Below are 25,850 nucleotides of genomic sequence, written 5' to 3' on the forward strand. Positions count from 1 at the left end.
GGGCTGAACCCCACGAATATGTGGGAGCCTTGGTTTTTGGCATGCCAGCTACGTTAGGTCCCACCCATTATAGATAAGCAGGAGACTCCACACCAGAAGCAGGGCATCCTCACACTGATGACGGATGGGTGGCCAGGTCAAGGAAGCTGGGAGATGGAGTTTGGATGTCATAGAATCATGAAGGTTGGAAAAGACGTCTGTGATCATCAAGTCCAGCTGTCAACCCAACACCACCCTGCCTGCTAAACCATGTCCCAAAGTGCCACATCTACAGATTTTTTGAACACCTTCAGGGACGCTGACTCCACCACTTCCCTGAGCAGCCTGTTCCAGTGCCTGACCGCTCTTCCAGTAAATAAATTTTTCCTAATATCCAATCTAGACCTCCCCTGACGCAACTTGAGGCCATGTCAAGATATTCAGAGTGGTACAGAAATGGCCAAGGGGGCAAGGACTGTCCCACACAGAAATGCGTGTGCGGTCGGGGCTGTGGCTGGTGTGTTAGGCTGTGGAGGCATCTTCTGCTGCCTAAATAGGGTAATTCTTACCTGTCGTGAACTTTTCATGTAGCTTGAAGTGACCTGGCTTTGTGCCCCAGTCTGTCTAGGTGTGCCTCACGCCAGTGCGATGATCATCGAATCACAGAATGCTTTGGCTTGGAAGAGACCTTGAGAGGTCATTGTCCTGGGTTCGGCCAGGACAGGGTTAATTATCACCAGAAGCCGGGAGGGGACACACCTGGGTGGTGGGGTGTTGCTGGGTTCCAGGGGGGGGGGTTGGAACTGGGCCAGGGGAAGGCCATCAGGCTTGGGAGTGCGCGGGGCACTAGGGGGTGAGAGCTGCTCTGTGCATTTCTCTGTTTGTTTTGTGTATTCTCCTTATCTGTATCGTTGTTGTTCCTGTTCCCTTTGTTTGCTGTTCTGTTAAACTGCCCTTATCCCTTATCCCGACCCACGAGTTCTTCCTTTTTCTTTCCATTCTCCTCCCCACCCCAGCGGGGGGAGCAGCAGCAGAGCGACTCCGTGGCCCTTTGTTGCCGGTCACAGCCAAACCACGACAGTCATCTAGCCCAACCCCCCTGCAGTGAGCAGGGGCATCTTCAACTAGACCGGGTTGCTCAGAGCCCCATCCAGCCTGGACTTTGCCTCCTGTATTCCTGTTTTGTCAACTGACTGCTTGGACTGAAGGTAATTCGTGATCTCTCTAGGACGCACGCTGCTTTTGTACGGAAGTGCGCAGGTTTCCCGGGCTCCTTGGGGGCAGGTCCTGCCCGCAGCGCTCTGCGACTTCAGCATGGGAAGAGCACCTCTCATTTTTGTTGTTGTTGTTGTTAAAGACTGGCTAGGATGCTTCCGACTGCCTGTCTCTAGGCTGCGGCATATGAGAGACCAAACGCCATGATGGGTTAAGAGATGCCTAGAACAAGCTGGAGGGAAGAAGATCAGGCCAAAACACAATGCAAATACTGAGCAAAGGAAGACATGCAGATGACAGAAAAAAGGCTGGAGGTGGGTTGGCTTTGGCTTAGCTAAGCTGAAATATGGCCCAGCTCGCTGCTAACCCAGATCACACTATGTAGCGAGAAGAATGAAGATGGGCAATTTTCAGTGAACAGTGATGTTGCGTGAGCTGATCTGGTGTGTAGTGTCAGGACGTCTGAAAGCAAGTGGAGCTGAACAGCCCTGGTGCAATAAAGCCATCCTTCCTGCACCGGGGCCGGGGCCAGCTGCGCTCATGGGGTGTGCGGGGAGGTGGACCACAAATAGAAGGGATGCGCACAGTGACCTGAGCTGGGAGGTGCCCGAAGCCCGGTGTGAAACCTTTTTCCCTTCTGTATCAAATATACTGGGCGATTACTGAGGATCAGAGAGGGTCTGGCAGTTCTTTAAGCCTCCTCTGCCCTTCTTTTTATCACCTTCCTGGCACAGCTGCTTTGCACTCCTCTTTGTCAAAGGCTCCTGGCTCCTGAATCTCCCCAGACACTTGCTCATCACTGCTGCAGCTGGTTCCTCTAAAAGCTCCGGCAGTCTCTGCACGGTTACTTCTCCTTGTCCTGGGACAGCCGATGCTCTCTCCCGTTTTTGCCAATTCCATCTCACTTTACTTTCTAATCACCTGGACAAACCTGTCTCGCTATCTGCCTGCAATCACTGGATTCCCCATTCCCTTGATCACACCTGCCTGTCAGTTGTCCAAAAAGATTACGTACGCCTTGAATTTTCCACTTACTTTAATGCAGGAATGATTGCAGCATTATATAACTTGTTTATGTTTGGCTTGTGCAGTGATGGTTTGGATTTTGGCTATTCTATAGCACGACATTAATTTACTAAGCACAAAGCAACTGTGTAAAAAGCTAACAAGGCCAAGAAATGAGCAGACTCAACATTTAAAATTTAAAGGGAAAAGTTAAACAAAAGAATAAAGAGGTCCCGCTATTCTTGAGGACAAATTCACATGTGACATAGATGAGGTAAGAGGAGACATTGGAAAAAACGTTTCTAATTCCTTGTCCTTGGGGTGATCCAAATCTCTGTAAACACTGAGCTTTATTTTTCATTCTTCCTCTCATTTTTGTCAGTATGAAAGCACATCATAGTGTGATCAGTGCCATATTGCCTCAAGAACAACTGCAGAGAAGATTCAGCCGGGCTCACACCTTACACTTTCTCCTCTAACACTTGACTGTGAGGAAGCATAGAATGTTCCAGAATTGTAGTTTGACCCCCTAGAATATATGCACTAGAAATTATCGAACACAATTCATTCTGCTGATAAAAATAATTTAAAGGCTGGAGAAAGCTGAGGGCTCATCCTGGCAGTTGTTGAGAACACACTTTCAGAATGATCTAAAGATGTCTGATTCCGATTATACATATGAGATTAGCCTTCATATTTTTCAAAGGTAACAAACTATTCCGATTATACATAATGTGTTACTTATGACAGCGTAATTTCCAAGTCTATTAAGACAGCAGTTTAATTCAGCATCATCATCACATCCCAGTCTGCTGAGACGGTGCAGAATGACAGATCGGCCATTTTTACAAATCTTTCACTAGAGACTCACAAAGCGGGTATTTCTGAGCCCGACAGCTGCCCTGAGAGCCGAGACTTCTCGAGCCTGATAGATAACCTCGGATTCCCACGAGGCGTGGTGGTTAGAAACACTGCATTTCAGATTCTGTGTTCGTCTTGGTTTTGTATTGTTTTCTAATCTGCTGCTGCTGTCTCGGTACTATCAGCCATTTACATTCAGTATTTAATGACGATAAGCCTGACAAAAAGGACTCGGCTTTCACTGCTTGTATATACATTAGACATATTTTTAGTTTCTGTTTTGGGGTTTTTTTTGTGTAAGAATATGCTTTTAAGTACCAGAATTACATTATAAAATCACATAGGTAGTTCGCATTCATAAGAAGCTTTTAAAACTAAGATTTAAGCCTGTTTTATAACAAGAATCTTTCATCTAGTAAAAGGCCTTAATCCAAACCAACCAATAATTCAAGTGAATAGTTACAAGCTTTAAAGCTATTTCTTAAAACTAGAATGTTTTTTTTTCTAGAAACTTGCAAAAATATCATTACCCAGTGATCCACTACATGTCACTTTGACTGTCAGCTGATAAGTTTAGGATAAGCTGCTTTAGCATTGTGGAACATTGTATTCCACAGTCCAAGCTAGATGTTTTTCTACCTCCTGACTTCACATCAAAGCAGATTTATCTAAGGTCTAGATTACTAAAGTGAGTTTAGACAACTTCTCATAATAAAAAAGAGAATATAGGTATATATTGTTAATCTATATAAATGTACAGACAGATAAAATGGTATTTTGAAACATCATTAAGCACACAGAAAGGGAATGGCATTTCCTGCACCCAGGAGTTAACAGGGAAGTGTCTAAAAGGGTTGGTTTACATTGTTACTTCTTTCTTCAAAAGAGTAGGGATCTTTTTCTAGATAAATGACATTACAACATGGATACTACTTTGAATAAAAGTCATATTGGCTATAGCATGCACTTGTTACACAAAAATTGTAGGTGGAGAGCAAATTTCTCCTGGTAACCACATGTTCAAGTTGCAAGCCTTAGCGAACAGGTTTTTATCTATCAGAAGTGTAAACCCAGGAGCCTTTAGTACTGTTCCAGATTAAAGAAAAGCAAGCAACCAAAACCATACATTACGTACAGGATGGGTGGCTTTATGGTTATGATTTCGCTGGCTAGGTTTCTAATTGCAAAACAAGGGGTTTTCCTGCAACATTCATGTTGGGTCTTGCACCCATCTTGCTCGTGGCCAGCCTGTCTTTTATTGGGGTTTTGCTTCCTAATAATGAGATTATTAACAGCCAATTCACTACCTTTAAGCATTTTTTTTCAAGGAGGAATCAAGGTAAAAACTAAGTTCTGCCTCTGGCTTTTCTTGTTTTTTGTTTGTCACAATATCAATCATGCCCTTGTTTTGCATTGTCTTGCAACCAACTGTTTACAATAAACCATCAATAGCAATCAAGGACTTGATTCTATCTCTCTTGCTGTTGTTGATTAAATAGGGAGAGTACGGATCCAAAGAGAGCTCCACTGCTTAATCATAATACAAGTTATTTACACAAAAGGGCATAAATTTGCCCATAGTCAGATCCAAAGATTTTTTTTTTTTTACCTGCATGTTTAGTTTTTCCTGTATTTAATTATTAACTGTTCCTGCTCTAATCAAAAGGTCAACTGAAATCATGTTTTGAAAGAAAATTTTACTCAGCTTCAGAAATGCATATGGATGAATGAGTGATCTGTAGTTCAGGGACGGGATCAGACACTGAACAGCCACATTGGATGAGATGGAAAATCAGCACAGATTTGTATAGATCGGTTAAAATGACCAGGAATGAAGTTTAAAATCTTCTCAGCAGACAACCTTCTACACGGTAACTTCCACTTTCTTTCCGATCTCCACCTATTACACTGATATTTAGTAATGGTCGTTAGACTAAAACTCTGAAGATTTTATATCCAATTTTTTGTCTTGCTGCCATTAATTTTCTTTTTAGATATATTTGATATGTAGAAGATTCTCCAAATTATTTTTGACTATTAAGTCTCTTCTAGTTGTGCTGTGTTTCACATATAGGATTATATACATTGTGACACAAAATATTTTAACGTTTTATAATTTACCACCTTCTAATTTCAGTGCATAGCCCTTTATTTCTCTACTATGAGGCAGGAAAGCAATATTCCCAGTCTATCTCTGAACGACTTATTATTTTATATACTTCTTTCTTGTCTCACTCATTTCCTGTTTACTGTCAAAGATCTTTTATGTCTCTTCAGAGGGAGTTCACGACACAACACAATCTGTTAACTTTTATTTAGACATCTCCTGTTCAAAGTGTACTACGGCGTGTCTATTAATGTAACAGAGACTGATATATGAAAAGAAGTGTTGGTACAAAAGTATTTCATACATTCACAGTGTGAAACTCCAAGTGTAAACTAGGCAGAGATTGAAGTACGAGTATGAAGTGAACCACAGACAAGAGATGTTCTTGTTAAGGCCTGCACAGAATTGGCTAGTCATACTGTGCCGTGCTCTTCCCTATTTTTAACTGTGAGATCATATGAAAATACAGATGACAACTGTGCTAAATGTTTTCCTAAAATTCTGCTCCCGGGCTCTCCTGGCTGTCTCTGGCACTGGTGCACCTCATTACAGCCATCCAGCCCCGGCTTTAGAGGGTGAAATCTCTTCACGTGCTGAGAGTAACGAGACCAGTGCTGCTGCCAGAGATGAGCCAGAACCTTATCTAATGCCACAGAATGCCTCTGATACATCTGCTTTCTCATCAGCACACAGCAGTTCTCCATCTGTGCCATTCTCCACTCATACTCCAGGACCGTATCGCCCCCTCACCTATCGGCTCACTACACTGCTAAGGACAATTTGTAAGTAGTACGTTTTTCCTGCACTTTCTTCTTCCAATTACTGTTGTTTGCCACTTGAGAGAGGCAGCAAGAGAGGAAAAAAAGAAAGAAAATAAAAATATTTGCAATGAGTTCTTGAAATGTTTTAAATATAAGGCTTGGTCTCAGCTTTCCCTCTTTAATTATCTACTGCTGCTACTTGGAATTTGCAGGGCTGTTTGAGCCCTGTAATAACTTGTTTGGTTTATAGTTGTAACGATTTATTCCTGCTGCTGGGGGGAACCATGCTGATTACTTCTGTCTTGTTTTTGCTGTGTCATTCTCTCCGCTCATAGTATGTATTGCAATGGTTTTTCTAAAACGACAAAAAAAATTAATCAATACAATTTTCTAAAAGCAAACACTTCATGTACACATTGATACACAAGCTGCAACCTACATCATATGTGAAAATGAACACACCTGTTGAGTGTACGGATTCAATTTTTTTCCCAGAAAAATACATTTTCCTATATACCAGGAATCAGAGCTGCTCTCTGTTATTTTCTTGCTCACATAAACCCGCTGTTTTAATTTATATTCTGTCCATGGGCTATTGCAATCTATTATCTCGTTTGCTTTTTTCGCTATGCACTAGGCTGATAGTTTCAACGATTTTCCCTTAATAACTTCAAGCCGTTCTTCTGATTGTTGCCCTGGATGATTGTCCTACTTAGTACATATCCTTTAGCTTGGGTTTTTTAGCTCCCAGACCATCCAGTTTCCATTTCTACACACTGCAACGAATCCAGCAGAAAAGCCAACCAACTGGATGTTTTTATATGCGGCTGTTCTGCCTCCTTTGAATGAAATTCATTCACCCCTTTACAAAGGGCCGAGAAGTACATCATTTTGAGTCCTCGGGAGGTAATTTTTTGCTGCATTCAGGCCTCCTGCACAAAGGGGAACTTTGCTCTTCTTTCAGTATTAGCGTTGTGCCTGCAAATAGAAATCATTTTACCTTCAATTAAGCTTGCTACGCATCAGTGGCACACTACTGACTTCAAGTTTATTCCACATTTACAAGAGAGAGGAGGATAGAATTCACTACCCCGAAGATATGTTTCTTGGTAACTTGTAGCCACTAATGAAAAACTAACCCAGAATATCAGTGACTAAAAACCACATGCATCTGAAGCGTGGGGTGATTTAATCACCTCTGTCCAGCATCTCCAGAAATTATCGTTAATGACGACAGGAGAGATGTGTTTCAGCGGAAAACGAGCCAGCAGGTAGTGACGGCGCACGCAGCCGCCTTCCATCAGCTCCACTCTCTGCTGCGCATTAACTCATTTTCTTGTCTAGGAATCGCTCCACGCATTGACTGGTTTTATTTACCAGCCTTCCTAGGCAGAGCCTGGAAACGAGATAAAAGCGTGGCACCTCATCTACCTAGTCATTTATTTATTATACTGTTTCCTTGCTTCAAGCTACTCTCTGCAAAGCTTTTGTTTATCTTTCTTCTTTGCCTTGTACCTGCACTCCAAGTGTCAGGCTGCTGCCTCTGACATCTCTGCAGAGAAACCCGAACCCGTGCTCTCACCTCTCCACGCAGGGACTCTCCCCAGGAGCTGGCTGGGCAGGGAGGAGGAGGGTCACTACCAGAATACCAAGCACTCCCCACTGCCAGCCAGCCCTGGCAGTATCGCCAGCAGTCTGGAGAGCAGCAGAAACCTGTCCGTAGTAATTTTGTGATAATTACTGGATTTGCAAAATTTTTGGCTTTGCCTATTTGTCAGTGTCCTTTTTTTATTTGCTTATAGAAGCAGCTCATTGAAAACATTAAAATCTAAGAAATAAGCCCTAGTATGCATCTAGGAAGAAATATATCTATTAAGATCAGTGACAATTACATGAGAAAGCTCCTCTGGGCTAATTAGTAGAGTCAGCAAACAAACATTTGTTTCCTAACAGAGATTTTTTTTTTTTCTGATTTTTCTTCCCCCCGATAATCTGCCAGTTCCTCAAGCGTATTTCTTCACCTCCTAATATTCCGAAAGGCACCATTACTGTCTCCTGCATCTTTAGCACCCACCACTTCCAAGCAAAATAGCAGCAATGAAGATGGATACCCCTGTCAGGCATTGCTTCGTCTCCCAGCAGAGCAAGGCGGGCAAAGCCAGTGTCATAAATCACTTTCCTTAGAGGGTATACTCAACTGACATGAGAAGTTAAAGACTTAAAATGAAGTTTCAGCTTCACCTGTCATTTTCGGTGCCACAGAGTGGCAACACCCCGGCAGCAGGTACGGTCCAGCTCAGGGAAGGAGAGAGGGGCTGCACGGTCTCATGGCCGATACTGCCAACTATCTACATGAAAGTCCTCCTGCTATGGCCAGGCTGCAAACCCTTCGTCAAAAGCTAATTGGCAGCTGTTAATATCTTTACAAGAAGCACATAAAATGCTCAGGCTGAGAATTCTCTCCGGTAACTCATTAAGGGCAAGACTCAAAGCCAAGCAAGTCCGTGAAACGCATCTCGGTAGGCTCTGGTTCCCTTGGGACGCAACACCCAACTGCAAAATGAAAAGAAAGGGCCGAGTTGGGCAGAATATTTGAGAATATTGAAGAAGGGAGGCTGGGGAGAGAGGGCTGGCTGGAAATACCCAGCACCCTTTCGGGTCTGTAACAACAGATGACAAACAGAAAACAAACCAGCAGCCAAAATCACCTTCCAACATGAAAACGTTTCTCTACATTGATCGTAACAAAAAAGGCCCTGTTTCTCTCCAGCAGTCTCTTTGAGTGACCTGGGTGCTGATCTTCCATCTTCTGAACCACTGGGGGCTCTCTGAGCCCTCAGAGTGGCCAGCCTGCTGTCGGGACAGGTTTCCCAAGGATGAGTAAAAAGCAGCGCTAACTAAAATGTAAGGGCTGCAGAAGATCTCTCCTCCAAACAGGGACTGTTCCGCTTTAGCACTAATCTCTGCGACACTGCCTTCGAGTCTCAGATGTACGTCCTGACCACAGCCCCCCTGTAGTTATGCTGTGGTTTTGCTCTAGAAAGTCACCTTAGGAAAAAAAATTCAAATTAAAGCATCGTGTGATTCTGCATAACTGCCAGCCAAATTATATCCTCAATCACCCCCGTAAAACGCCCTTAACGGTTGGTGGGGTTGCTGAGGTGTAACTGGAAGCTGGATTTGGCCTGCAGAACCACAAATCCCCTGTGACAGCAGCTAGAAAAAGGCCAGTCAACTTCAGTAGCCCAAGCCGAGCTGCAGAGCTGGTGGGTACAGGTAAATCACACTGTAAATGCACAAGTTGAAAAAAGCATTCCAAAAGGCATGTTCTTCCCCTCGAATCCTCTCAGCTCTCACCTGGGGATGTGAGTACCTCTAGACATAAAAAGAGGGCAATACTGAAGAAAAAAAATTCTTGTATACAAAAACAGATTTAAGCTCACACTTGAACAGTTTACTGGAAAAATCTTAACTTTCCATACATATTTTTCTTTGACTATCAATGGTCTATTTTTCTCTACTCTCATAACATAACCAAGAAGGGATCAGGTCAAACAAATGTCAGCTTATAAATTCAGAGACATTTTATGCTTTGCTAAAATCTGACTGCTGAGATGTCTGATGTTTGAAACAATGGAGCAAAAGACTTAAATGACTGAAAGCTATTTTAGAATAAATGTGTCTTGCATAAGTCACATACACAAGAAGAAAATAAAAATTAAGGAAAATTGCTCAAATGAAAAGCATAAGCTGTGAATATCAATAAGACTACAATATGTAGGCTTGCATATTCTAGCTGCTGTCGCTCTCTTTGGCTTCAGAAACAAAATAATTTAGGACAATTATAATTACAGCTGGTAAGAATTTCCACCCTCAGGAAAACGCTAGCATTTCAACGTTTGTTTTCATGCTGAATCAGAATAAAAAAATTCAAATTCCTCTCAGAGAAAAATTCTGAAAATTTACAATTCTTTGCTACTAAATATAGACACTGTCAAAACACTGTCCCACATATATCAACGTCTGCAGCACCTGGAAGGAACATACTGTAATATTTAATCTGGTATTCCAATCAGATTACAAAGTCAACACGAATGGAATAGGAAAATCAAACACTTCCAATTCACAAAGCAGAATATTTTGATGTTGAACGAGGATGTTGGGGTGAGATTTTCGACACTGTGGAAATGTTTGCATTTTGAAAAAAAAATATTTACTGACAATAAATTTTTTCATCCACTGTTGTTTTACTAGCTAAGTTTTGACACCTCTCAGCACTTCTTCTCTTTGACAATATCCTGATCAAGCAGTTTCTTTCCTTCTCACTTCCTTCCTTTCTTTCTTCCTTTACATTAGTATGATGACAAAGCAGCTTTATTACTGTATTTGGATGCCTTTTTTACAGTGCCTAGTTATATAGAGACCTTCACATCTCTGGACTAATGTGCAAAACTGAACACTCATAAAATCCAAACGAGGAGAGTAAGCAGCTAAAATGACGGGCACGGAGAGGTGTGCAGTTAAGGGGAGAGCTGGGACTGGGAACAGCGTAGCCCTGGGTCTTGCACCGTGCTTTGGACTGCCGTGCCTCTTGAAAACGGCTCAGTGCGCCGGCTCGCCGAAGCGATCGGGCAGCTGAAGCATCACGCGTAAAAACAGATTTTCAGTGTATTTCTGACAGCACAATTCGTTCACGTGAGAGCGTGGGTGGTGCACCTCCGTTCGGCTCAAGGAGGGCTCTTCGTCAGGCAGAGCTCCTGCCTGGCCTGTGCCCGAAGCTGTCTGGGCTACCGCAGAAGAGAACTTCCACAGACACTCCGAGGGTGTGCAGGTCTTCTGGCCATGCCATCAAACTGGGCCTGGCCCAAAGTAAAACTCTACAACTCGGGGTGGTCCCCCAGTACCACCTGGTTTTCCTCCGGTCTGCTTCTGCAGAGCTGCGCTGTTGCTATTGCAGATGTAGCCATAAAAATCCACACGCCATCCAAGATATTTGGAATATTGCTGCAACTGTTAGCTGAGATTGGAACTTTTTGAAGGTATTTGTGAAGTACAATCCTTAAGAAATGCGGTTAAGGTGCTACGGAAACATACACACCCTGTGGCACAGCACACCATAAGGTAACGTAGGTGCACCCATGTCATCTACCCATAAAGGCAACGCTGACACTGGGAGGTAGGCAGGTGCTCCTGCGCTCCCTGACCCACCCCTGTCGCCCCTTCATCTGCTTCGCCGTGGCTGGAAACCGGTCATCGGGCAGGGTGCCTTCTCTGATGCCCTCATGGGAGATGCCACGGAGGAGGAGGCAGCCGGCTCTCCCAAACACGCTCGCCAGCACCTCAGTCATGGAAAACTCCAGCTGCAGCACAGAATATCCTGCCTTTCTTGTCCTGACAAGGAACTGCACCAAAGGTTTCACCGGAAGGAGGGAGAAATAACGTTTGGCAGCGATGCGTCTCTTGCCCAACAGCGAGAGCCATGGTTCCACAGCCCAGCGCTCACCCTGTTCCCCGCGAGAGCGGCTGGGCTCCTCGGCCGACATGGTCCCCAGGGGGACAGCATCAGCATCCCCCTGCGGGACACCCGGGCTCCTTGCCACTGCCTCGAGCGGCTCGCCGGCATGCTGGCCAAGCAGAGGGCTTCAGCAGAGCAGCCCCCACATCCAGCCACCTGCGCTTGGGGCCAAAAGGAGGGAAGCTCCAGGAACTTGCTCTTCACTTTTCAGTAAACTGTCTCTAATAATTGCCTTGGCTTTAGAGTCGAAGGCCTCTGGAGTAACGAACAACTGTTATTTCTAGTACAATGGGATTGTTGTCTCTAATGGTATCCCTTAATTGCCACTGCAGTGCAAATTATGAAAAGCAAGAACATCCAAATATAGAGACACTTGGCCCTTGTGACAGGAAATTAAGGTCTGTTCTCTAACACTGCTGCACGCCCTGAACTCCAGCTCAAGTCAAAATGAATTACATACATTCAATACGTCGAAGAGCAAGCTCTTAACCTTTACAAACAAGAGCTGACAGAGCTCACACCGTGTGTATTCCAGCTACCCCTTACAAATGCCCAATGCTTTTTGAGATCCTAGTAATCTCCTGGGCATCCCAGTCCCATCAGAGTTAATGGCAAAACTTGGCTGAACAGGTCGAAGTACATTTTTAAAAAGTAATTAATAAATCTGTGGGTGTATTATCTTTTGAAGTTTTACGGGGTTTGACTGCCTAATTGGTTGTTATTTTTTAATGTAAGAAAAAGCAAGTGAATGTTGCTATATCATCCGCAGTATAAAATTCTTTCATCTTCCTTCCTATTTTTCATGCCTTGACAGTATATCGTTTTCAGCCTCTTGGACAAAGTCTTTTTCATATCTGTTCATGCCTTGCTTTGGTGTTCTACTCCTTGGAAGCAATAAAGTCCAGAGCAAACTCAGGCTTCTGAAAAAGAGTGTGTTATCTCTACAGAGGCATTAGAATAGTTCAAGAATTAAGAGTCTAAACAACTAATCTCCACTGTGAACAGTCTGAAAAGCGTGGTATTGTCAAAAAATATTGGTAAACTGCTGAGGAAAGGTCCAATCCTTCTCTTACTGATGTCAGCGGGAATTTTGCCAGGAAGCTCAGCATGAGCAGGTTATAGCCCAAAGTAATCAGTTCTACAGATGATTACGCGAAAAGCCCTTAATTATAGCATGATGATTGAGTATTATTACAGTCATGAGACGGAGGCATCTTCTGGAACCAAAACCAAGAAAAAGAACGTATTGAGGCTATTCCTCCTCCGAGTTGTGCCTCCTTGGCAGCAGCCTGTTATCAGATGACTTTTCACATGTTAGCGCAGCTACTCGGGTTTTGGCCGCAGCCTGACACGCACAGCGAAACGAGCCCAGATTTCCTGTTCCACAGTTCCTCTCCGCTAAAGGTCTCTTGGCCCGCCAAGGCTGCGCCGTTTGGTAACGTAAATTGTCTTCGGCAAACCCAGGAACTCCCTGCCATTTGTTGCCCATCTTCTCACTTCGGTTCAAAGGCACATCTGGCTCCGCGGGTGCCTCTTCCAGGCTGGGGAAGGGCAAGCGGCTAATGATCGCGCGCGATGGCTGGCTTCTTGCTGAAGGAAGGCTGCGGCGCAGACCCCTGGAGCCGGGCGCCTGCTTCTGCAGCCCCGACCAGCCCACCTGGCGCTCCAGCCGAGAGCGGGAGGAAGCAGGCTGTGGCCATGAATTGGGCACCGAGGGCACGGACGAGGGGTGCAAGCTAACGGGATCTTCTTGGTTCTTCGGGGAGCATTTGTTAGGCAGACACGCTGACGCAGTTTTGCACAGTTCACCTCAGAAAGTGAAGCTTGCACGGTACCCTGCAAAAGCAAAATCTGCACGAAGATGGGAATATGATCAAACTTTGTATGAACTTTGGATTAAAATGTTTTATTACTACTTATATGTAAGGAAGTTCATTTTCTCCCTGCTACCTGGGGATCAAACAGAAGCTGTCCCTTCCCCCTGAGATAAATGCTATTGGCAGCTTAGCCAAATCTGTCTTAATAAAGACAAAAGACAAATAATTATAAAACATGCATAGTCGCTTCATGCAGTGTTACTAAGACATTAATAGTGTTTGGTTCTGGTTTTTATTGTCAAAGTCACAGGAAGCTGCAGTGATGACAGTGGGAAAGCACAAGTCCACAGAAAGTTTTAGGTACATTTTGTGGGGGATTTTCTTCACTACCATATTTAGGAGAGAAGTTTTTACATTGTATTTTAATTTATTTTCCACATTTGTGTGTTGCTTACGTCTCTTATCTGAAAGGAACTGTGAAACTCTCCCACTGCTTCCTGCCTGAAATTGCTCTCTCTGGATGCAGCTCTGATTTCCCTGTCATGATATGTGTTGTCAGGCTTTGTCTCCTCTCAGAATTATCACTAAAATGGTACACTGGCAAGCAGTCCCCTTTGTAACGGTGGGGGATTCTGAAATATTTTCGGTTATTTGCATAATAGCAGTTGGTAATTTCCTGAAGCTATGCATTCTGACTAAATATCTTTTCTTTCTGTGGTCCTCTGAAGCAGTGGCAAAAAATCACTGCTATTTCATTTTAACCTCTCAAGAGATGAGCGAAAATCAGTTGCCTAGCAAGCAGAAGTACTATTGCCTCTGTGAAAAGATCAAGACAAAAACGTGCTGAAAACTTTCTGGATACTTACATAAAGAGATGATTTATGACTTGTGAGTTGTTCATTGCACAAAGGGGTCTGTATTTGACCCTGTGCGTCCTGCTCTCACATACTTAATGCCACTTAAAGGAGAGGAGTATCTGTATTCCTCAGACAAGCATTCTGACATTTCAGAAAGGTAACAGCTACCTCTCAGTTTAAATAAACTCAGAAATGTGCCTGGAAAATCACTTGTCATCGACTATTGAAATGTCAGAGTTCCAGATTAAGCGACAGAGGTGTTAAAATCTTTTCACTGCTAAAATAAGCAGCAAGCTAAAAGCTATTGTGCTTATTTTCTAACAGCAGCTACAACATTTGGTAATAACTTCCATGGAAATCCATCACACAATATACACATCTCAGTTCTGAATATTCCACCTACTCTAACCTACACTATGCTTCAGTTCCCAAGATCTTTGTACAGAGCAGTTCACGCGTCACATGTAGCAAACACGCTGCACCTCTCCACTCGGTGGATGTGTTTCTAGGCTGCTACAAGCTTAACATTAGAGTGCAACATTAATTCCATACAGAAACCTTTGGAAGTGAGAGCTGGGTCTGGCTTTAGGCTTTGTGCAGACCCAGGTGGGAGGGAGTACAGAGAATTTATGTGTTTTACACAAAGAGGCTTGGCACACCGATAGCCTCTACACTCTGGAAGCACAATAACTGCATGGCTACCAGTGTTTTTAAGGGACAGGGAGGAGATGGAATCATGGCTACCCTTCTTGTGATTTGTAAGAGAGAGGAAAAATCTCCAGGAAAAGCAAGAGAGCACTGCTGTCACGTACAGTGGAAAGATGTTCTGTCAGCCACACAGTACACCAGAAGACATCATTGCATCCTCCATCTTCTACGGTATAACCAGAAAGACGGATAGACACAGCTTTCACTTTAGTGCTCACATCCAGTAAGAGATCTGTCTGGACTAGGCAACCGGGGTGAAGCAAAATGCCTCCCCCTTCCTTATCTGCTGCTATGGAGGCGTGAAAAGTGGGTCGTAGGTCAAAATGAGTGGAGGGAGAAAGAAGCTTCTTATCTCCATCAAACTCAACCTCTGCCACCAAGTTTCCAAATTCAAAACGCTCCCTTTCCATCGCAGTGTGTTGGTACAAGAGCTCCTCAGTGACCTAAGCCAGCGACCGTGTGAGCTTTCTCCGCCTCGTCCGTCTCAACCCAGGCCACTCGTTAATCGAGGCCTGGGTCCTGTGGTGAGCTGAGGTGGGCTGGCACAGCCTCTGAATGCAGCTGGGCTCCAGGCAGGTCCAGCATCCCACCTGCAGGGACTCTGTGCCAGGGTCAGGACTCTCACAACTGAGCCAGAAATCAAAGTGGCCAGGAAAACCTTCAAGGAAGCATCAGAATAGCATTCCCTCTGTGTTACTTATTATTCTTGCCCTCCGGACTTACCAGTTCTATCAACCGTTTGTTAAATTAGTGTTCTGGAAGCAAATGTACTTGTGTTCTTGCAGACTTTTCTTTGAACTGACGATCTGTTTCAAAATGCTTTTCAACTTCTTAAAAAAGCAGAAGAAAAAAGGAAGAAGGGGGTGTTATGAGCTAATATCCTTCCTAATAACCACAGAAACCACAATCTTCTGGAGAAAATTAGCATTTGTCTCTTCCCTGGTGTAAGTAACTCTAACCCACTTTCCAATTTGTTTGATGGTGAGGGATTGCTAGGCAACACCGCACTTGCAGGTCAGCTGCCGCTTCATGATGGTGCCGATGTCCATTTTTTTGAGGCCCACACTGAATTTTTTTCAAAGATTATGTTGGCATATAAGATTAAGAGCATTTAAAAATACTTAACTAGTCCTTCTACAGTTAATACTAGCTCTTGCTTAGTCTAAAGCTGCATTGTTACAGCTGAGTATTGCCCAGAGTGTCTAAATATTTGGAAGTAAAACCTGCCATTTTCTTCAGGAGTAAAATGAAGTAAGGTATAAGATCAAGCCGGATGTTAATTATAAGGTGTCACAGAATCACAGAATCACAGAATGGTCAGGGTCGGAAGGGACCTCTGTGGGTCATCTAGTCCAACCCCCCTGCCAAAGCACGGTCACCTACAGCAGGCTGCACAGGACCTTGTCCAGGCGGGTCTTGAATATCTCCAGAGAGGGAGACTCCACGACCTCCCTGGGCAGCCTGTTCCAGTGCTCCGTCACCCGCAGAGGGAAGAAGTTCTTCCTCATGTTCAGACGGAACCTCCTATGCTTCAGTTTGTATACATGTCCTTTCTATATATATGTCCTTTCTCTTACTCTGCTTGCCTCCCCTGTTTTTCGTGCCAACAGCAACTGTTTGATTTGACTTGAAGGAAAACTGAATGGCTACCCTGAAGTAGCAGATGAATCATTCTGATATCTGGTAACTTTCCCAAACAAAGGGAGCTCTCTCCCGGAGCAAATGTCAGTCTCCATTGCTTAACGAGCTTATCCGAGCCAGCGCGGTTAGCAGGGACACGCTCACGCTGAAAAGCTGACTGCCGATGGCGGGATTTTCAGCGTGTCGACAAGCTGCCGAGCAGGACGTGTTACTCCCGATTTCCAGCCGAATGCCAGCGTGCAGCCTGTGCCTGGGCAAGCGCTGGAGAGTAACAGGTCTATGACTTCTCGCGAAAGTTCCCAGCCATGCAATCCTGAAAAACATAAGGTGCTCCTCAGCAGGCCAGCACTGGTGCTGGGACATCTCCTGCTCGTGCTCTGCTCAGGTGCTGCGGAGGGACGCAAATCACCAGCAATGTTTGCTGGTAAACCGGGGCTGCTGGAGCCAAGCGCTCAGGGCCGGGAGGGGAAGCTTGGCTGGAGCCTGAGCCCCAGGAGCCCGGCGAAGCCCGGGGGAGAGCTAGGCATGGAGGGCCTCCTGGGAGCCGGGCTCCCCTCCGCCAGTTCGCTGAGCAGCATCTCGGGCTCCGGCTGGGCGGGAGGGTCCACCCCAAACCAGCCTCTGAATGTCAGGCTTGGACGAGCCCCATTTATTTTAGTGCATTTTAGCAGGCACCTGGCTCAACACAGCATGTTTAGCCTAAAAAACAACAGCATTCTCAAAAATCAGTATTTGGGTATTTTTTTTTATATGTTACCCGGTCTGTGAATGTTTCAGTACAGTAAGATGCCGCTTTTTTTTCTACACTCCTGATCATTAGACACATGCTTTTCCTAAAAGTATGGGGAGGCTAATGTAATCAGATGTAATTAGAAAGTCAAAGTTGAGGGTTTTAAGAACAACGGAATCTAATCAAACACAGTCATGACAGTTGTCATCACTGTCACAGTACTTCCAGCAATTTCCCTTTTAAATTATCCATGTGTTTTCACCAGCACAGAGGCTAGTCATTCAAGCCATTTTAATTATACTTTTATATTGCTGTCTCATTTTTATTTGTTTGGGTTTCTTCTCTTTACCAGATCTAGTTCTTTGACAGGATCCACACTGCTCTGACGCTACAGTTGGGTTATCACAGCTTTCAGAACTGTGCAGACGATCCAAAGAAAACTGAAAAGATGGAACCAGAGTTTTCACAGAGATCCAGTGACTTCAGTAATGCTCTGCTGAGCCCCAGGGTCTCCCTCATCACCAAGGCAGACACATGCCACCTCATCTATTTGGTGAAAACCATGGATCACTCACATGCATTCAGCACAACAGAAGATCCAAAGTGAAAAATTTCTAGCTGGGTTCTAAAATGTCAGGTAAAATGTCAGCTAGCACTGTAATAAAAAAGGAAAACCTAACATAAAACAAGAGTACTCTAATTAGCATGTTGCTTTTTAATGAATGTTACACATTCAGCGAAACCGCTGGGCTTCAGAAATAACAAAGTACTAACTGGGTGAAAAAATCATTGCCGTTCACTGGTAACTCTCATGAAAGCTCCTTTACGAAGTGAAACTTTCTTTGGACACTTCTTTAGTTGGACACATCTTAGGACCGAATTCTGTCATCAAAGGGTAGATATTAAGCTCTCAGTAAAGTCAATGGGACCTTTAGGCATCTCAGAAGAAAACCTGGCATTCATTAGTGTTCCTCTAGCGAAAGGGGAGAGTAACGGGAAAAAAAATGTATTTTTAAATAAAGTTGTAAAAAAAAAGACATTACAATTTGTGAAACAAACAAATAGATAAAGACATATGTTTATAAATATTGATTGCTATTTATAAGATTATTTTAAAACATACCTCTCTTAGTTTTACCAGTGAGTACATTTATTTTGTTCTGGTTTATCCTCCATTATGTTCATTTTGCAGTCTTTCACAGAAGTTTCTCTCTAATGTATTTAACAAAATACATTTATTTCTCTTTTCAGCAAAACACCGATTTGAAAATTATTTTTCCTAAAGATTATTAAATAAAACAGAAATAGGACTTCTAGCATTACCGAATCCTTAGTTACTAGAATCAGAAATCACAAGTCCTACCAGTCATGCAAAAAAAGTAGTAAGCAAACCTTTATTAAAATGGAAAACATGATCAGAAAGGCCAGCTACCCAGTGTGTTAAAGAACCGCATGAGTCGCAGAAGGGGAGAACTTACTCAGCTGTTGACTGGCTTAGTCTATCCCATGTTAAAGCATAATTATCCCTTCTCTGTATTTTTATTTCAGAAATAAAGAGGCACGAAGGCAGGATCTGTCGTAAACTCACAGCCAGCTCTCGCTCTGCTCAGACTCTGTACTGTGCAACTCAACGCTTGTCCCACTGCCCTTCATGGACACTCGCTGTGGATTTTCAGTTGCTAAACGCAGTCCTCTGAAGAGCAAACAGTCTGAAAAACCTCGTCTCCCTCACTGTGATTTGCACCTTTCAAGGCAGATGACTTGGTCACCGTATTTTTACTTTCTTGCCAATTAGCTTGACTGCACATTTAATATTTCAGTTTATAATCTTTATAAGCCATCATCACAGTACTATCAGTCTCTTCAAGAAGCAGCCTGTGGCAGACTCCGGACACTGAGGTAGGATGCCCAGGCCATAGAGCCCTTGATCTTTGTTTTTTTTCTGTGCCAGATGACTATCTTCTCAGCAAGTAGTGTTTACGATTGTGGCTTTTGTGGGGTTGATATTAAAGCCTTTTGAACTAAAGAGCTCTTTGGGGATCTTTTTGGTTTGCTAAGTCACACAGTGAAGTTAGGTCATCACCACTTTCAGCCCCCAAGTCACTTTTGTGCTCTTCTCACTTAGGATCCATAGGGAGATGCTGCTGTTGGGACATCTCGGGTGGAAGGAACCAGCCACTGGGTTAGGCTGGCATTTGGAGCTCCTTCAGTCACCGAGGCACCGCTGGCAACGCACCACTGCCATGCCACACAGTCACAGCTCAGGCATTGCACCTTTCGGCCTTGGATTTCTCCTTGGTGCCAAAGGATGGAAACTGAACAAGATGGTGGGAGCAGCCTGGCTTTCTGACTGCTGTACTGACTGCTTTCAGAGGAGAGTTTTCACTTCTGCCTGAGTCCAATCTACTGTACCAGCATGAGATATTGATTGCCTGGAAACATTTATTTCCACTCTGCTTGAATTTCAGGAGTTGATAAACTCTACATTTTAAGGTAGCTCAAGTTTTCCTATCAGTGTTGCTAATGGAGGTAGCTGGTGTACTTAGAGATTTCTCCAAATAACAACGGCAAACTCCCTCCTCTGCTGTTTAATTCAGACCATTTCTTACTACTCAGCCCCTGTTACTTACCTCAGCAGTGCAGCGCTGTGACCCATCTTCCCAAACTTCATCCAGATATAATTTGAGAAGGTTTGAATTGAGTTCATCAGAACTAGGGCTTGTTTATGTGCTTTTGATTAGCCTGAAGAGTAAGATCTCCAAGCTTCCTGTTTAGCTGACGGAGCATGACAGACCTCTCTAGATGGTGGCCCAGAGTAATTAAATTAGACACTCAATGGAGACCTCTCCTGTTGCCACTCAAAACAGAAGCTCCAAGGAAGAGCGGCCATCCTCAAAATCAGCCTTTATGAATCCCACATAATAGATCCAAGGAAGAGTCCTCTGAACATTACTAGAGATGAACCTAAACTAAACCCTGCGCAGCAAAATTTGTCTTATAAATGGGGAAAATGAAATTTGCAAAATACATCCTCGATTTTTTAATCACTTATTATTACCACCCTGTACCCAAGGGAAGTCTACTACGGACCAGGGAAACACAGGACCACGGATGTCCTTCTCTATGAGATGTTAAATAAATTATGTCCCATAATTTCTCTCCAGATGCTTCACTGAAAATGTTCCTGTCTGATTCCTAACACCTGCCACCTTTTATATAGTCCTCCAGTAAGCTGTTTTTCAATGTTGGTACAAGTGTTCACTGTACCAAAACCAATCTTCTCTTTTTCAACACAGTGCTTTGTGAGACACAATATCAAATGTTTTATTACACTCTAGACATACTAAATCTCTAGTAACTCTTCTTTTTTTTATTTCCTCAGAAAAATGTGACACTATCTGACATGATTTTATCTTTGGAAATTCATGTGTGCTGGTCATCATCATCTCATATTTCAGATATTCAGAGACATCCGTTTCTACCATCCATAACAGCAGGTAACCGTAGCTAAACACGCAACTTACTGAATGGTAACGGCCCGATTCCTTGCTTCACTTTTTTAAAAGAATTTCATCCATTCTCCCCTATACCTCTCATCTATTTACAGTTTTATTGTCTCTTTAGTCAGCTATACAGATGTTTGTCTTCAGCTATTTCCCAACTGGTTACAATTTCTTAAAATTCATTGTAGAGGATCAGACCACCATTCTGACATGCAGACCATTTGGCCCTAAAGATCATGTGCAGGTCTTTTTTATTTACTTCTTTTTATAGTTAGATAATCTGATATAATTGTTATGCAGTTCTGTTATTACAAGATTACCCGGCTTCTTTATTCTTTTTTCTTTATTCTTTTTGCTACACTCTATAAACATCTCATTTGAATTCTCAAAAATTTGGTGTTTATTGCTGTTCTTTTACTGTCCAATATACTGGAATGCCTAAAGTATCCTGACTTTTTTCGGCATTGGTTTCCTTTGATGTTTGATGGGACATGCACCACTACCGTCCTTTGCAATGTTTCACTGCTGCATCTAGAAAATATTGTGTATCTGTAATATAAAAATAATCATTCAGTGGAATAACAGCAATCCACAGGATACTTCTCTCTAATACTTGGCTACACTGGATGAAAATTTTGATCACTGAACTATAATATTTGATCACTGAAACAGAACACAATAGAAAAATTCAAAGTGAAGTCTTGGACTAATCTGAGTTGATGGCAAGTATCCAACTGCTTCGCAGATTACAGCTATGGCCTCACAAAGAAGAGAACTGCAGAATTATCTATAATGTTACAGATTCCCAAATTATAAGAGCACAAAATCTTAACATTTTAGTATTTTCCTAATACTAACCTTAATTAAGTTAGATTTTTACAGCTACTGCTATACACTTTTAGAGTTATAAATATTATCAAGTGTAGGATGTTGTGAGACGAAGAACAATCATCAAATATCTTATAAAATGCCCACGATGGGGAGCTTCAGTTGCTAGTACACAAGCTGCCCAAGGGCCTTAATGAGACAGAGCTTACAGGTGAAGCTTCTGGAGACCATCAATGATTGCTTCATACACCCAAAAGGAAGGGAAGGGAAGGGAAGGGAAGGGAAGGGAAGGGAAGGGAAGGGAAGGGAAGGGAAGGGAAGGGAAGGGAAGGGAAGGGAAGGGAAGGGAAGGGAAGGGAAGGGAAGGGAAGGGAAGGGAAAACATATCATAGATCATTTGCTGTGAATTCCATGATGTTTGTTACCTCAACACATTTGGTATCATAAAGCTGCCAAGTGTGAGATAACTTTCACACATCTGTCAGGCAGTTGTGTTACAGCTGCTGCCTGTTCATATCCAGTGCCACAGCTTCAGCCGGGCTGCAGCCAGACCTCCTTCTTCAGTCTCCTTAGAGTCTGCTGGAGGAAGGCAGATACGTTGAGATATATATATGCTGAAAATTAACTGGAGCTGAGCCAAATGGAGATCCAAGTAGGGAAAGAAAGGGGCTAAGTAGTATTAATTTCCTTATGTACTGGCACTCTTGCATGCTCTTGAGGTCCACCCCAAATCTCCCCGCTTTGCCACCTCCTCGAAACAGCTCTCTCAAGCTGTGCAGTGGGCTTTTCTCTCCCCAACTGTCTTCTCAGTTTCTTCCATCCAACTACCCTGCTCCTAGGCTTTAATATAGTAACAAGTACACTACTGTAGCAACTTCTCAATGGCTGTTATTCACTAGCTTGTGGAAACATCCACTGAAAATATTTTCAGTGGGTATTTTTAATGGCAACAAATGAGTTGTCATTGAGAACGGAAATAAGAATTAAACATCCTCAGATTAATATCTCTTCACGTTAAAAGTGAACCTCGGCTAGCTGTTGTAAATCTAGATCTTGTAACAGGCAGTCTAATAATTTCCAACATAATGGTGTAATAGGATACATGTAACATATAAGCATAAATATTTTCTGTGATGTCATATGTTTCTGCATGTTTCCACCTATATTTTTGTACAAATAATTAATGCCTAGAAGTCTCATTTCCCCAGAGAATACAAGAACAAAACCCAAAAATGCTAGCTGTAAAAGTGCAGACACCAAACTTTACCCAGGAGGTAATTCTGCTTTAAAATGGATTAATTTGTTCATGATGCATTATTATTCTTTACTGACTTTGCAGGAACCCTAACAGAAAAAAAAAAAAAACACTGTTCCAAGAGCTGTCTTTTCACTGTCAGTGATGCTTGTGCAAAGGCAAAAAAAATCTTGGCAACACAGTAAGACACCAACATAAGCCCAAGGCTATTCTTTTTCTACATAAATTTCAGTGTCAAAATGGTAGGAAAACGAAAATAATTGTCACGTTGCTAGAGGGTACTGCCAACAGTGAAAAACAGAAAGATCACTATAAACATAATTATTCAAGTGTGCCCTGTTAACTAACAGGAAGATTTTGAAGGGCTAGCACAGAATTTTCTACACACATTTTTTCCTGATAAGCAGGACAGATAATAAACAATTACCGTTATTTTCTCCTTTGCAAAATAGCTTACAGAGGCAATATTAACAAGGCTGTACTGGTTCCCAGCAGAATGCACGTGGAGGGCAAGCCCTGGTGTAGTTTTTAATTTCATTTCTTCAGGATCCCTATGAGATGTTTTGCGTAGCAATACCTTCTGAACAAATCCACCTGGGATCAAATTTTGATAATCACTTCAGAATTCAGTGGAGAATCTACAGGAGTGAAGGATGACTATTTGGTCCTGAGGCGTGTAAAAGAAGAGATCATATTTACAGTATTTTTCGTTTTGTAGCCAGAAAGAGAAGATTCCCAAAGGATCACTCGTTTGCTGCCACTGGTCGGCAAGCCACTTCAGAAGGTACATGCCTTGGAAGAGAAAGGTGCCCATTGCTGTGATGGCACCTGTTACTGTGACTGCTGCTCTTCCAGGTACAAGGCAAAAGAGGGCAGTGGAGCACTGTACATTTCAATAGATTAAACTAATGATTCCTGCAGATCTTTTATCTACATTTCTTTGCTGCAAAAATTATTACAATACCTAAAAAAAAGCAATGATGTTGTATTAATAATATCCGGGCAGTTTAAACTGAACATCTCTTAAGCTTTCACTGAAAATGGCATTTCTGTCCTAGCGAGCCTTGTAGTGGATTGATTGAAACCTCCTTCAATTGCATATGTTTCTTTCCAGATCTCCTGTCACAGGAGGTACTGTATTGTCACTCACTAACAGGACTGTCCGTGTTGGTTTCCTTTGCATCATGTCCTTCACATGCACTCCAGGGAAGCTGACGTTCCTGACTATGACAGAATTCTCCAAGTTTAAAAAGGCCAACAGTAGTTTGGGTGTCCTCACACAGAATGAGCTTTGTTTTCTTTCCTGTGTCACTAACAACAAACTGTGTTGGTTTTTGCCGATGTGCTACGGCAAATCATTGCTTATGTGGGTGCTTTCTTAATTTATTGGGCAGTTCTGCCTTCTGAATCCTTCCCAAGTGCTTCTAGACTTCGCCTGCACCACGTCCATCTCTAAATGTGTTCGTTCATGCAACTTTCAACATTCAGCAACACCATCTGTTGCTCTCATATTTAAGAAAAGAGCTTGAAGGTCAAAGATGTCTTCAAACTTCTCTAGTTTTACATTTTAATAAAATCAAATCTGAAGTTTGGATTTGCTTTGGCTTTCAATTGGAGTCTGGGATGCTGTTTCACTGAAAGCAGCAGTTCCCACTTCTGCATAACTGACATGGATAGTATGTCATTAAAAATAATGACATGTTATTTAAGAGGAATGGTCACAGCGAAGAACCCTGGCCTCTCTACCCAACAACATTTTTTCATCTTGTCAACAACAGCCCTTAGTCTTTCTTTAAAATGACAAAGGTTTCCAGTGTCAATATACTCCTCTGACTGTCCTCGGGATGGCAGTGCTCTAATCAGATTTTAAGCTCTTACTTTCGCATTACACGCCAAAGTCTGGTGCTCAAATGCCATTCACTTCAAAATGCTGCGTTTTATTTAATGGCTAGAACATGTCAGCACTGTCTCCAATGCTCCTTTCATGTAAAAAGACAAGGGGATGTGACAAGGTACCTTTGATGTGCCACATCCAACCTTAAGTCTGAATTATTTATAAATGTTTGGAAAATTACATAAAATGGTAGTGTAGTGATAGGTAACCCGTTACCACAACATTCTCAGATCAAAACACAGTAATCTGCCTTATTGCAGAGCAGTTTCAAGGGCAGCTCACCAGGCTGGGCTGCGTGGAGCCAGTTTATAACCCTGGTTCTCCCACGGTCCTGGTGGTGAATTCAGGGAAGCCCCCCCAGCCTCCTCAGCTTCGGTTTCCCCTCCTTTAAAGCAGGGCAGGCTACCACCCATCTTCTCTGCAAGGTGTCTGGATATCATGGTGCTACGTAGTTTTTATATTTACAGCATAGAGGCTAGATATTATTCATGTTATTACAGTTTTTTTTCTATTTTTACCGTGATATTATTCCTACTACTACAGTATTCTGCCTCCAGGGTGCCGGGTCCTGAGCAAACACAGACGCAGGCTGGTCAAAGCCCACCACTGCTTACATTTGAAAAATGCCTTAGAAGTGTAAGACCATCCTTTCCACACCAGTGCACTTAAACTTAAGAGAAAATCAATAATTTTCTCTACAAATTGACTAGGACTTTTCCAGTAGGTCTCGCTCTGTGTAAAAAAGCACAAACCATTCTCAAGTATAAATAGAAAAACGTTCCAATAGTACTAAACCCACGGATGGTACTATTTTTCATGAGATGTTTATACAAATACTTTTATATTTTGGTTAACTCTCTCAGACAAAGAACAGCAGCTTTCTTAATGGAAGAAATGTTGTTTATTCTTCACTTTTATTTACTCATTGTGTCATTAACTAAATAACAAAGCAATGTAGTGTTTCAGTGACATACCTAATAAGCAATTCAAAATTAATTCTTACTTTCTCCGTTCCTTAAATAGTTCCTCATTTCCTGATTTATGTTTCTGTAGAGACATATTTAGACTGATTTTTGATAAAAAACTATATATAAGGATTTTACCATTTACATTTTATATTAAGTTGTAAAATTTATATACTTATCACTATCCAAAAAAAGTAAGAGCTGAGCGC

The 25,850-nt window shown here is 42.8% G+C and overlaps 1 protein-coding gene and 1 long non-coding RNA gene across 6 annotated transcripts in view; one reads left to right on the top strand and one right to left on the bottom strand.

The window, feature by feature from the left end:
• The window catches only part of ZBED1 (zinc finger BED-type containing 1), a 59,771-nt gene that overhangs the window by 21,647 nt on the left and 12,274 nt on the right, over positions 1-25,850 (bottom strand). The window lies entirely within an intron of this gene.
• Positions 971-24,310, top strand: LOC142362143 (uncharacterized). 4 transcript variants are annotated; one of them, XR_012764707.1, is made up of 9 exons: positions 971-1,187; positions 1,337-1,508; positions 4,727-4,931; positions 5,854-5,949; positions 17,549-17,833; positions 18,745-19,095; positions 19,322-19,689; positions 20,579-20,693; positions 23,501-24,310. It is a non-coding gene; the product is annotated as an uncharacterized LOC142362143 (long non-coding RNA). The 4 variants fall into 4 exon arrangements; XR_012764706.1 differs by lacking the exon at positions 23,501-24,310 and having other exon boundaries at positions 20,579-21,783; XR_012764708.1 differs by lacking the exons at positions 4,727-4,931; positions 23,501-24,310 and having other exon boundaries at positions 20,579-21,783.

This window comes from Opisthocomus hoazin, chromosome 1 (assembly GCF_030867145.1).
Source record: "Opisthocomus hoazin isolate bOpiHoa1 chromosome 1, bOpiHoa1.hap1, whole genome shotgun sequence".
NCBI classification, from domain to species: Eukaryota; Metazoa; Chordata; class Aves; order Opisthocomiformes; family Opisthocomidae; genus Opisthocomus; species Opisthocomus hoazin.